The sequence below is a fragment of the Aquila chrysaetos genome, chromosome Z (assembly GCF_900496995.4).
Source record: "Aquila chrysaetos chrysaetos chromosome Z, bAquChr1.4, whole genome shotgun sequence".
In the NCBI taxonomy this organism is placed as follows: Eukaryota; Metazoa; Chordata; class Aves; order Accipitriformes; family Accipitridae; genus Aquila; species Aquila chrysaetos.
This window is the reverse complement of record NC_044030.1, coordinates 24,708,509-24,721,528: the sequence shown is the minus strand read 5'-3', so window position 1 is coordinate 24,721,528 and position 13,020 is coordinate 24,708,509. Positions and strand designations below refer to the sequence as shown.

Here is a 13,020-nt window from a genome sequence, read left to right as displayed (position 1 = left end):
GAAATGCAGTCTGGCATATTATGCTAATACTGTTATGTCTAGTTGAAAGAGAAAACGGCACTTAAAAACTGTAGAAGTTTCTCACATACCACTAATTCAGGTGCAGCAAGGAAAGTAGTCTGTTACTATGTGCTTTTACAGCATTGTAATCCTTCATAAGTTATGCTTGAGAGCAGCAGTAGAAAATTCTAATTAAACATCATTACACTTGGCTCAATTAACACTGTGAGCAAAACCATAGTTTTTAGAAGGCCTAAAACATCACAATATATAAATGCTGCATTATCTTTAATATTCAAGTAAAAGATAAACTAGGACACTGGTTTTTCTCTTAACTCCAACTTTCCATTGTCTTCAGTCCTCTAAAGTTAAATCTATGTCTGTGTGTATATGTAGTTTCAATATAAGCTTGTCTCTAGAGCAGTCATGTAGACATATGTACTATTTTTTTTTTTAATAGGAATTTTATTCTCTTATTGGACTGCTACATAGGTGTTAATAGATTATCTTAAACTTGGCCAAAAGGTTCAAAAACTCAGATGCCTAGCTATTTATTTAACTAAAATCTTCTAACTATCGTAATATCCCCTCACATATCTTCACTTTCTTTGCCATTTGAGGATAGCTTTAATGCTTTTGCTTTCCTTGCCTAGGTTGGCTGTTGAAATTTCCCCCATGCCCCTTCCATCCCCTGATATGCCTTTTGTTTGCATCTACTGTTCCACTTATCTCTCTGCATAGTATGCTAAATGAGTTTTTCTCTTTTTAGTGTTTATGCATTTCAGGCATTTGTTTGGTTTTTTTTTTTTCCCTCTTAGCTGTACATTAAGTATATACACCTGTCAAGCTTTTATGTTTTGAAATTAACATTAACCTAGCAGCCTCCTGCTGCTGTTCTCCGAACTTGTCTTAACTTACTAAGAAGATAACATTGGTAGATCATTGCTAATTTTAACTTGTCTATGTACTGTGAAGATATCATACAGTCATATAAGATGTGGTTCATATTCCAAAGACTGTGTAATCAGAATTGTGTGAGATAGAATAAAGAAAAAAATGTGAGGGAGAAGGGCAGGAGAAAGATTACAAGGGAATATTGATATTGCTGCCTGAAAACCTCTTTTTTGTAATGACTTTCTGTTTGGAAACACTTTCAAAGCAATCCTTAAGTGCACACTACTTCATGTTTCATTTGTTGTTAAGATTTTCAATTGAATATCTCTGTGTTCACTTATTGTCTCTTATAAAAATGAGCTTAGTCTTTCTAGGCTTCTAACTTTATCTCTGGTTGTAGTCTGAATCTCCACTAATATTACCATTGTGTTAAGTGATATGTAAGCTGAGACAGCAACTTTTGCTTAAATCTAGTATCTGAATATTATGACTGTGCATTTGAGTTTTCTAGGTAACCGGTAAAGACGTGAAATGTTAATTTCAGTAGAATCTTAAACTCAGCTTGATAAATTTGTCATTAAGGATTACTGTGCTTAAACTTCAGAGTTTGATGCTTCTAAGACAGAAACTGATTTTTCATTTCAAATTTTGAGGCATCAGCAGATTAAAAATACTGATTCTCATCAAAACTTATTTATTTGGTTATCCTCTATTCATAATAATCTTTATTGTTCATGTCTATAGCATGAAATCTCTAGGTTTCTTTCTGTTAAGGTATTCTAATATACCATTATGTGGGACAGAAATTATGTGGGATAGTCAATGTAACTGGCAAGGTGTTAGTTTTCTTTAATTGGCTGAATGTTTAGCTTTTTGTAGTTTTGCATTTCCATGTCAAGATTTTTAAAAATAGCTGTATTGTAAATTGATTATTCTTATAAAAGTTTGGTTCGTGTCACCTATAAATTTAGAGGAACACTACTGATGGGAAGCTCATAAGATACATTTTTTTATATATCTGAATAATTAGTCAATCATTTTCCTATTGTTTTCTTGTTTTACTGAGTTCATACTGTCCATTTCAAATCTAACCTACTTTTCAACAGCAAAGTAGTTGGTAATATGCTTTTGTCTCTCACATCCAGCTTTCCTGTTTGATGTTTTTTAGCTAAGTGTTCCCTTCACTGCTTGTGAAGGCTGTAGTCAGTAGTGAAAACTGATCAGACAGACTGTACAGGAGAGCAACTTGATTACATGGAAAAAAAGAAAAGAGGAAAAAGAAATCCCTTTCGGTGGTCATTGTTCTAGTACGAAGTAGCTCCAGATTGTTGTGTAGTTGAGAAGTATCTTTCAAACTGCTTCTAAGTAGATGCTACTTTCAATATATTTGGTATCATTTCCCCCCCCATGTTTGCACCTCTTCTGTGTAGTGCCCTGTTGCCATCTTTTTATGTATCCATAGTTTTATAAAGAAAAGTAATGTGTAAATTTCAATGAAATAGGTATGTAGAGTTATCTTACTGTGACTCTGCCACCTTAGAACAACTAAGTGGTCTTATGATCAGGCTTTTGAGTGCTGAAGTTATGGCGTATTTAATTACACTAAACTCCTTTTAATTGACAAATGAAGCTGCATGCTTTTTTTAAAAATTGTTTCTTCTAGCTGAAAAACAAAGCTCTCGCAAGATAATACCCAACTAGATATGGAACTACTTTTGTCTTGTTGTATAATTAACAATTATTACACTGTCTTGGAGAGAAAGCCCATGAGTGTGCTAATAAATTGGATACTGCATCATGCTTCTGAGAGCCCTGTCCTTTGATACAATCCTTGCTTCTTGGGAATAGTGTGGCAGAGGTCATACTTCCCAAATGGCAAAAGACTTGCACTCACTGGACTTGGGGAGGGTGTGGGTTTGAACCTCCTGCCATCCAGTTTAAGCTGAAGGGTATGTTGACAGTGTGAGTGGCAAGATTTCCTAGCTATTTCTATCTACAGTGTTTCCTGGAGACAGCATTGCAGGGGAATGTGATACATGACCAAATAACTGAATTGGCTCTGTGTACCAACTTGGATTTTGTAGTAGTATTGTTTGGCACAACATGGTGAACCTAGGAGTGAGAGAGACCTAACAGTATCAATCATGCTTTCCCCCCCCCGCCTTCTTTTTTTCTCACTTCTGAAACTTCATGTACCAGGCTGGGGAGTTTCAGTACTGAGCTCCATTGCACTCTACAAGCATGTTGTAAGGCATCCCATCTGAACTGAAGATACTACGATATTGAAAGATTCTTAAAAATCATTTATTTAGGATTATTTTTAGTGCTAAACCAACAATACTTATAATTTTCCCACGAATTACTTTGTCAGCTAATCTCAGAGGAATGGTACGATATCTTCTTATCAGGCTAGTTTAATAGCTTAGCAGACACATTTTCCACTAGTTGAAATATTCAAGTTGCCTAGGGGATTAATGCTGAGTAGGATACGCTGTAATCAATGATTTCTTCAAAGATCTGTCAAAGCACTGAGCAGTTTAGTGACATCCACCTTATAAAAGAAAGTTTCATTTTTCCAAATAGAGGATACAAAATAATCTAGGCTATTATCGTTACTTCAGTATTTATGAGCAGGTTTTGGCATAACGTTGTAATTAGCAAAGTTTTGGCATAAGTCGTGTTCATCCTGTCAGGTCCAAAATTTGTGATCTTTATTCAGAAAGCAAATTCTGATTTACCTTTAAATTTTGCTGGTTGGTTACCTTTTCAAAAATTCACTGAGCAGGTGTACCTACTGCTTTCTCAACAAAGCACTATAATGTTGAAATTAAAGCTATGTTATTAAGTTTAATGTGTGGTAAAGAATAATGTACAAAGGTCGAAAATTCTTGGCAGAGCAGTGTGTATGTTACTGTATTTGGTTGGAAGATGACAGCAAGGATAACTTGCCTGAGAAGGAAACTTCATTGGTGTGATATGCCAAAAGCAAAAACTGTCCTGATGACGTGAAGCAATTGATTAAAGCTTCACACCAAAGGAACTGTATCTTTCTGAGCTTAGAAGGTGACTGGATTGGGGTAATGTTTTAATATTCTCATTTGGCAGCTTTAACATTGGTGGTGGGTTTTTTGTTGTCTTTTTTTTTGACCTGTGTTGCACATGTTGGTACCATCAATCTAGACAGTTGTCCACTGTAGTTACAAGGAGAGAATGTTCTAACAGCATTTGACATTTTAATAATATACATGTTAATTACCTTTAATGATTGCATGAGTTCTAACGCATGTGTATTCCTGGTTATATGCTGAAACAATTTAAAAAAAAAAGACAGTTCAAACACGGGTGTTTTCAATTGTCAATGAGGGGAAAAAATGTTTAAAGAAAACAAGAAAGAATACACTTAAAATGAGGCCAAAAATATTTGTGGCAGTTCATACATTGTTAATAAGCACACTTGTTCCTGAGGGGTGAAAACAAAAAAAAGAAAAAAAAGCCTAAACCCACAAACCAACAGTTTTAGTTTTTTATTGGATGAAAGTAATAGCAATATGCACAACCTTGTTATGTTTTTGTTAAAGTGAAACCTCTGTATTAGTAAATTCAAGGGAGGTGGACAGGATGAATAGTCACTCAATCAAGCCTTAAGAATTTTCTTCTGTTAAGAAACACTTAATTAGGCACTTGTATTCTCAGCATAGTAGTGGAAGTAGTTCAAAAATTAGAAAACTGTCTGAAATTGTATGTGAACAGCTGCACTTTTAGTTTCCAATACCCTGGCTGCTTAGGCTGAATACAGCCTAATGATTTTCTAAAAATTACATTGAAGTGTTAATCTCTGTGTTCAGCTGCCTGATCAATTTACTAGATTTCAGGTGACCTGTAACTGCCATGAACATGTTCTTTTTGTAGTAAACTCAAGGTCATTTTGACTAAATTGAATGGGTATTTAAAAAGCATTCTGCCTCTTGATTTTCATGATGGGAGAGCTGTTGCAAAGGCAATGATATGCTTGGCTGACACAGGGTAACTCAGGCGTGTGAATCCTCAAACATCAGTTAATGTGCACTTGAAATAAGTATTTCAGTAAAAATCGTTCTAGCAAAAGTGGTGACTTCAAAATGAACAAAACCAAAAGCAGGATACATTCATTCTGCTTTATAGGTAGAAGTTAGCTGTGCAACTACCTTTTTGACCAAAACTGACAAATTCTGCGTTGATAGTGTCTAATGGGAGAGGAAGTGAGGGGCATGGAAGAGTTCACAGCACCTTGACCTCTTAATTCTCACTCTTTCTGTAAAGTCACAGCAGTTTTTCAGAGATTTCCATTTTTACTGTGTGAGTTTTCTACTTCTTGTGTTAATTACACTACATGCAGGCTTATCTCAGAACTAACTCCCTGCACTGGCAGTTGACATTTCACTAGAAGTTTATCTGGGAACTGTGAAAACAAAATAACAAATAAACTAAGGGATGAATGTCTGGTTTGATGTAAGGGATAGCTCTTTAAAACTGAACTGTGGTTCAGTTTTTTAGTTATTATAAATTCTCATTATTAAGAAGAAGAAAGCAGCTTTGATTTGCAATTAATTGCACTCCAAAGCTTTCTGTGGAATTAATCTTCATTTTTCAAAACTCAGTTTTGTCTGTCATGCTTCTGAATTCAAGTTTTTCTGAAAGTTGTTAAATTTCAAGCTTGTAGTCATTACTTTTTCAGTACATAAAAACTCTTATAAATCATACTTTTTTCAGGTTTTGGTCTGTCTTATTGTTGATAAACCAATGATGATCTGTTCTAAACGTTTTTGTTTACCGACTGTCTTTGAAATTGCAGTTGAAAAATTAAACCAGTAAATAAGTTGATACAGTTTGTAGCATTTGTAGAATCTTTGCAGTTTTTCAAAACTGCACAAATTAAGGATTTTTGGTTCAATGCACAGAATTTCAACAGGTTTTGTTGGGGTTTGCAGTACCAGTGCAATCAGATTGTGAAGGTGTTTGATGCTTCAGTTGCTATAAAAAATTATAACATTTAAATGAAAAATCCCACAATTAGGTTTTACAAGAAATTTCTTGGTTCCTCTAAAAACACTGTTTGTAATGGAAATGTCATATGAAATGCAGAAAGAATAGACTAACTAAGCATACTTTGGGGGTAGGAGAAAAAACTGGGTTTGTTTTTCAAAAAACAAAAAGTCATCATTATGAAGGAATATGCTAGTAAAGAACTGAATACAGCTGAAAGATCTGCATTGTATGCATGTACTTGTTGAAGCAGTTTTGGAAGTAGAATATACACATTTTCAGTATATTAGAATATTTGTGTATTATTTCTTTTTTTTCCAGGCACTGGCCCCTTCAGCCTTTTTACTGGAGTTGCTTTGAGGCAATACTGTAGTTAGTCCAAGGCTCTCAAGGCACAGACTGAAGTGATATGGCATACTTTAAAGTCTTTCTGCTCTTCTGAACCAGATTTTTTTTCCCTTCTAAATGCAGATTTATAAAGCCTGCACTACAAGAGGAACAAGGAAAGGATTTTAGTGAAGGTACTTCCTGATCCTGAAAAAGTCAGGGGGCTTCAAGCCCATCTTGGACTTCAGAACACCTCACAACTTTGTGGTAAAAGAAAAATTTAAAATAGTGCCTTTGGACTTAATCCTTCTATCCTTAATTGGAGAGCAGCTATGTGCTCCAGATTAGGATATGTGTGCCACTACAATCCATCCAAATCATAGGAAGTATGTGTATCTGGCATATGTAGTAGGTGCATAACATTGTAAAAGTCTTGTCTTAGGTTGATGTTGGTTTTTTGTGTTCTCAAAATTTACAGTTCTTGCTGTGCTGTTGTCTGTGTTTATCATGAATGCTGTTTTCTTGAGGGTGTTCTATGGTTTGTTTTTGAGAAAGCCACACAAAGGTCCTGTTTCCTGTGAGAGTAGGGGGCTGGAATGTGTGCCTGTCATCTACCTAATTCTCTGCCTTTTGCATGAGCAATGGATATTATAAAGATAAATCTGTAGAGTTATAAAAAGAGAATTGATAGGAATGTGTGTGAGTTCTCTCACCTCTATTAATGAATCTAAAGTTTGACTTTGGGTTTGTCATTAGGAAGGGCATTCCTGGAGGGATTCAGAATTCTGAAATGTCAGGCTAAGATAATGGAACTTTTTTTGAAGCACAGTATTATTGTTTTCGGTTATTTGGATGTTAATCAGAACTGTCAGCCATTACTGCTTTTAGAAAGAATGTGCAATTCTAACATTATAGCTCTATTATTTCTAAACTACACATTTAACTTCCTCTTCAAATGCTGTTATAATCATAGCATAATTCTATTTTGTGTTAGTTGAAACTCTGCTGAGTTCTTGTGAATTTACTTATTTATTGATAGTATCTCTTTTTTATTTCTTGATGTCATCAGTTTGATTTTGTAATAAAAAGTTGATCTGTGGATAATAGATTCTGTTTCCACCTTTGGTTTTATACCTTATGAAAGCAACACAAGTTTATGTTGTGTGCTTGTGGTTTCAAGTTGAGATTAGATTCCTACTAATTCTTCTCCAGGATTTTTTCATAAACTGGAAAAGATGTCTTATTTAGGAAGAGACAAAAATGCTAATATTTGTTCATATATGATAATATTTTATTATATATCTTCAAGATTAATATTCTACTCTATAATAAACAGTTCAGCTGCATTATGAGAGTTGCTGCTTAGATGTAAATAATAAACAGTTCAATTGGATTATAAGAGTTGCTGCTTAGATGTAAATTGTTGGTTAGTTTGGTTTTGGGGTTTTTTTGGGGGGGGGGGGGGGTGTTTGGGGTTTTTTTGTTATATCTGTGACAGTATTGGCAGTCCCAAATTAGGATTCTTAAATTTACAAGAAGCTTAGCTGGATGGGATGCAGAGGACCATATTAGCATTATTTATCTTATCCAGTTAAATAAGCTACACAATCTCCTTAGACTTCATCCAGTCAATGAAAAGCCCCTTGGGAAGGTGTCAGAATCATCTTTTGGGGAGAACTTGCTTTTTTCTGACTATATAGAGGAGAACTGTTTGCTTAACTTGAATTTTTATTAAACTACCCGTATTCCCACTGCCCCAAATTTCATGTTTCCATCTGACAGTGTGTCTGAGACTGCAGCTCTTTAATCATAAGGTTTTCCTCACAAAGGACTTTTCTATTTAATTAAAAGTCTAGGATTGTATAGTTATGAGTGCTAATGGTTTCAGTATCTACTGTATCTCAGAGGAGGTATACATTAAAGTTGTAGCAATTATTGAAACTAAGTGTTGTAATATAATTAGGTGTGTTGATGCAGTTTAAAGCACACTTTGACGGTAGTTTCATTTGGTACTCTGAGCTTAAGTTAGTATAGCTTTTTGTGAAAGTTCATTCTCATAATGTGCAGATTAAATTAAAAAAAAAAACCCCTCAAATAACCCAAACAGGAATATTAAAGTAGATCGGATCCCCTTTCTTTAAAACTGGAAAGTAAAAAAGCAGACTTGGCATCATCTTTTAATTCCATACTTCCATTTAATTTCTAGCCAGTTTCCTGTAAATGCATTTTTGCCAGTGCTACCTTCACTCAGTTAATAGACAGACTTGCTGGTTGCCTAGCTATTACTTCATTGATAAATGTAGGATATAATATATTATTCAACTTACATCCTCGGGTATCCATCTGAGCAGGGTGGAGTTTTTTGTGCAAAGTGAGACCAAAAACAAGCAAGAAATTATTTAGTTCAGATCGTAAAACCACAAATTGTTTTGTGCTTGTATCAATCGTGCTAATAGAGTAGAATGTAAAAAGATCATAAAATTTGAAGTCATACTGGGAACAAGCACTCTGTATAGGATTAGAATTTAAAACTATCTTAGTAAACTGGAGCCAATATTTCATAGTCAAAGAATGAAATGAAGTAGGCAAGTGGAAGTATTACACAACATATGGAAAAATAATGTGGGGACTAACCAAATCGACATTAGTGAAACGGAAAAAGACTAGGCATTACAGAAGATCAGATTGAGAGTTACTTGTATGGTATCAAAGGCAATTTTGCTCTTGGATGATTTAAATGGAAATTTTCTGTGTAAAATACAGCTGAAATAGCATGCTATACTCAGAGTGATGAAGACGTCATCAAAAATATGGTATCTGAAAAACATACTTTGAGAGATGATACTTTGAGAAGGCTTAACAAGAAAACAAGAGTACTAAGTTGAAGAAACCAACCAAAGAGATGTTGAAAGAGTATCATCTGTTTAGTTTGAAAAGGCTGATAATGAGGAATATAAATCTGTCAATACATACAGGTTTGTTACTAAGAGAATCAGTTGTATTATACTTGCAGTGGAAAAAAGGAAGGTATAATTGGAAGAAATGTTTAATGTAAAGTAATTAAATTTAATTGTATATTAGCAAAATGGGTGCTTGAGCTGCAGAACAGTATAAGCGGTTTTGGATGTTTTCAAGAATAGTGATTACAGCATTTGTCAAAGGTGGTCCTACTGAATTCTCATTCTGCTTAAGAGGTCAAACTACAGCAACCTTCTAGACCACTGGGGTTTTTATTAATATCTAGATTTGCCTTTGTATCTCGGTCTTGAGAGTCATAGCAAAACACCATATTTTGTCGTACCCAGCATGGCCTAAGGTTATAGGCTAGTCTGTTTTGCATATACTGTCTTTTATTTGACCAACTGGAGTAAACGGGAAAAGTGGAATGGTTTAAGGCATACCAGACCTTCCAGTGACCTGAAATGTTACCTGATGTTTGTATGAGAACTAGCTGCTCCAATGAGAGAACAGCTCTGCTTACAACTGCTATCCCTAATGCACAAGCACAACAATTTATGCTCAGTTTGTCATACAGGCAAAAAGATTTCCTGTTTAGGATAAAAAGTTGGGGTTTTTTTTTCATCTGACGAATATTATTTTGGCACTTGGCAGGTCTGCTATAAAAGAAAAAGTGTTTCTTTATTGCTTTTGAGGAAAGAGCTGAGTGCTGGGTATTTTAACTGTTTCACACATTAAATGTTTCCAGAGTAATAAATTTATTTTATTTTACTTTTTTTTACTGTTGGGAGGTAGGTTTCTGATGAGGTGAGAAGTGTTGAGTAGAGTAGTAACTACCTACATTAGTAGCAACAGATAGTTCTCTATAGGAATGCAAAGGTCAAGGTATTTCCTAATACTGGAGAATTCTGGATTTTCCCTCTGCCGCCCCCCCCATATATATATAGCCTATATAGTGTATGTATGTATATGTGTCCAGTTATATTTATAAAGGAAATATCCTAACTCCATGACATCATATTTCTGTAAACTAGTTGGTATGGTTTGCCATGGAAGTGTATTTTCCCATCTGGAAAAAAAAACCCCAAACAACTCTGATGCAGAATTATTCCATCTTACGGGTATTACTAGTTTTGTTTCTTTTCTGAATATGAACTAGGAAGGAAATTTTCAGATTATTGGACAAGTATCCATGCATATCTCTTAAAAAATGCATTAAATAATTCCTCAGGAACGTATGGACTTTTTAACTCAACTGGCAAATTGATTTCCACATTCTTTGATTCATTATATTTTGATAGGGTTTGCCACTATTAAAAGTTGTTAAAAGAAAGTTGTGAGCCAAATGTCATTGATACTAGCTCAAGATGCACAGAGGCTTAGAGTTCAGTGTTTTGAATAACATGTATTAGAAAAAGTATAATTTGAATGAAATCAGGAGAACATTTCAGAAATAAATATTCATGTGGCAGAGGGGGAAATGAGGATGGTTTTAAGAAAATACCTGCAGAGTCGAATTTTCTTTAAAACAAGCATGAATCAGACTTGAATACCTTCAAAAACTGGATCGGTCACATGATTTTCATGCATGAGATTTTGAATTACTTTGTCCAAAACTTTCTCTGTTACCTAACTTTCTTGCTAAATAAATTTTGAATAGGACTGAAAGGTGTCTTGAAATGCTGTGAAATATATAGTTTCTAAAGCTCAATTTAGTAACTGATAGAAAAGTAGTAGAAAAAAGCGTTAATCTGCTGTCAAGGACAGTGTCACGATCATAAGCTTCCACAGTTGGCTTTTGATTAGTCTTGTTCCTAAAGGAGTATTAAGAACATGGATTGAGATATTAGAAAATGTCTAATTTTTGTAGAACCAGAGGAACTGCATGACAGATGATTTCAGATGATATCCTGAATCCCTTTTTTAAAAAAAAAAAGTTGCTTAAAGGACACTTCAAGTTGTATATATGGCATTTATTTTCAGAACAATTATTTTGGAGACTCTTTCCATCTTTAGTAGGTCGTAGCAGAAATGCATGCAAACTTGGCCAGATATGGAAAAAAAGTGGATGAGGGGACCTCTACTTAAAATGTTAATTTAATCATACTTCTGACTAAGGAGGCCTTGGTTCTTATGTCAGAGACCATAAGAGCTTTGAACAGAACTAAGTGACTTGATAATAACTTTTCTTTTTTTTTTTTTTAACCTAGTGTTTTGAGTAAACATTCAGCAGGGTTTTTCTTCTTAAGAAAAATAAATTGTTATCATTAGTTGTTGTTCAAAGTTTTTTCCCATGGCCCTCTAAAGCAAGGAGAGAGCTTTTTAAATAACATGAGAGTAATTTTTGTGGTCCAGTTATTTTTAGTTTTATTCTGTATTAAAAAACTGAGGAAAATACTATTTTACATGTTTTCTTGGGCTCCAATGCAAGAATCATGGAAGTCTTCTTTGGGGAAGGTTGTACATATTGGCAATGTACAGATAAATGTCTGGTTTAAGTAGAAGGTCTTGGTTCTCTTTGTTCCATTTGCCACCATGCCCAAAGACATGGACTACCCTGGGCCTGTCTAATGTAAATTCATGGAAGTTTTTGGGATTCTAGCTTTCTCAGGCCTTTTTTTAAAGTTTCCAACATATGGCCAATGTCACATAATTCAATTTTTTTTTAATGATGTTTTTGGCAGCTACCATGGCAAGTGATGCTTTATGCAGTTTAAATACTAATCCCCAGTTTGTTTCCACCTCATACACACTCGTGTTTACTAATTAAACAATGTTACTATCTACTGACTCTTCTCACATTTTTCAAAGTAATTTTTTCTTACATATTTTCAGATATGGAACAGTTTTGATTCTCTCCTGGCCCCCCATTTGATGTCTGGAGAGTTTTTATTGTTTTATCGTCCTGGTGAGATGACTTTGTTTAGAGAAGTTCAGTTTTGTTTAGAATTCTAAAATCTTAGTCCATCAAAGTCCATCAGCTGCCAAGTTCTCAGAATAACTTTCTAGCTGAATTCTGGTTTCTAAGCCACCAGTCCTTCTGGTGATTTTTTAACATATGTAGAGTTACTTCAATTCCTCATCTTTAGGGCTTAAAGCATATTAATGTGTATTCATGATTTTTCCCTCCCTTCCACTCTCCCCACCCCTTTCACATTTCAGGAGAACTTGCATGCTTCTGTTTGTTCTTTTTGGTTCTTCAGTAGAAGAGAGTTGATACAGTATATCATTTGGCTTCCTGGGTTGTATCTTTTCTCAATTTTGGATGTACTTGTAGCAGTGTTGCTTTTTTCACCACTTAGCTGTTTTTTATCTTAGCCTCTGTAATACAAGAGGGAAAGAAACTAACAAGATTTGAAGGTGCTGTTCATGTGACTTTGCATTGAAATTGCGCATATGTGCTGGGAAAACTGGTTTGGATGAGTTATAATGGGAAATGCTCCAATCTGTCTGCAAAGGTTTGTCAGATTCTAGTAAAATTGATCAGTCTGAGCTACAGTGCCTCAGGGAATTGCTTCTCAAAGCAAACTTGAATAAGGGTCCTCCACCGAGCAATGAAAACTGTTGTCCTAAGCTATCGTGAGTCCAAGTGTCTTGAAGAGGTGGTCTTCTAAATTATGCTGTCACTGATGATCCTCTGACATTTACTAGTAATGAGTTCTGGTTTCTCACATTAGTTCCATGCATCGCTTGTGAAGACAGCATTGAATAAACTTTAAAAGGAAATGCTAATTGTGTTGCAGGTGTTACCTGTAAATGCGTGTATGTATTGATATATATGTATGCCCATAAGTTCATGCACATCAGTGAAACAAAAAG

The 13,020-nt window shown here is 34.7% G+C and overlaps 1 protein-coding gene across 3 annotated transcripts in view; it reads left to right on the top strand.

Moving 5' to 3' along the window:
• The window catches only part of MAN2A1 (mannosidase alpha class 2A member 1), a 127,754-nt gene that overhangs the window by 66,742 nt on the left and 47,992 nt on the right, over positions 1 to 13,020 (top strand). The window lies entirely within an intron of this gene.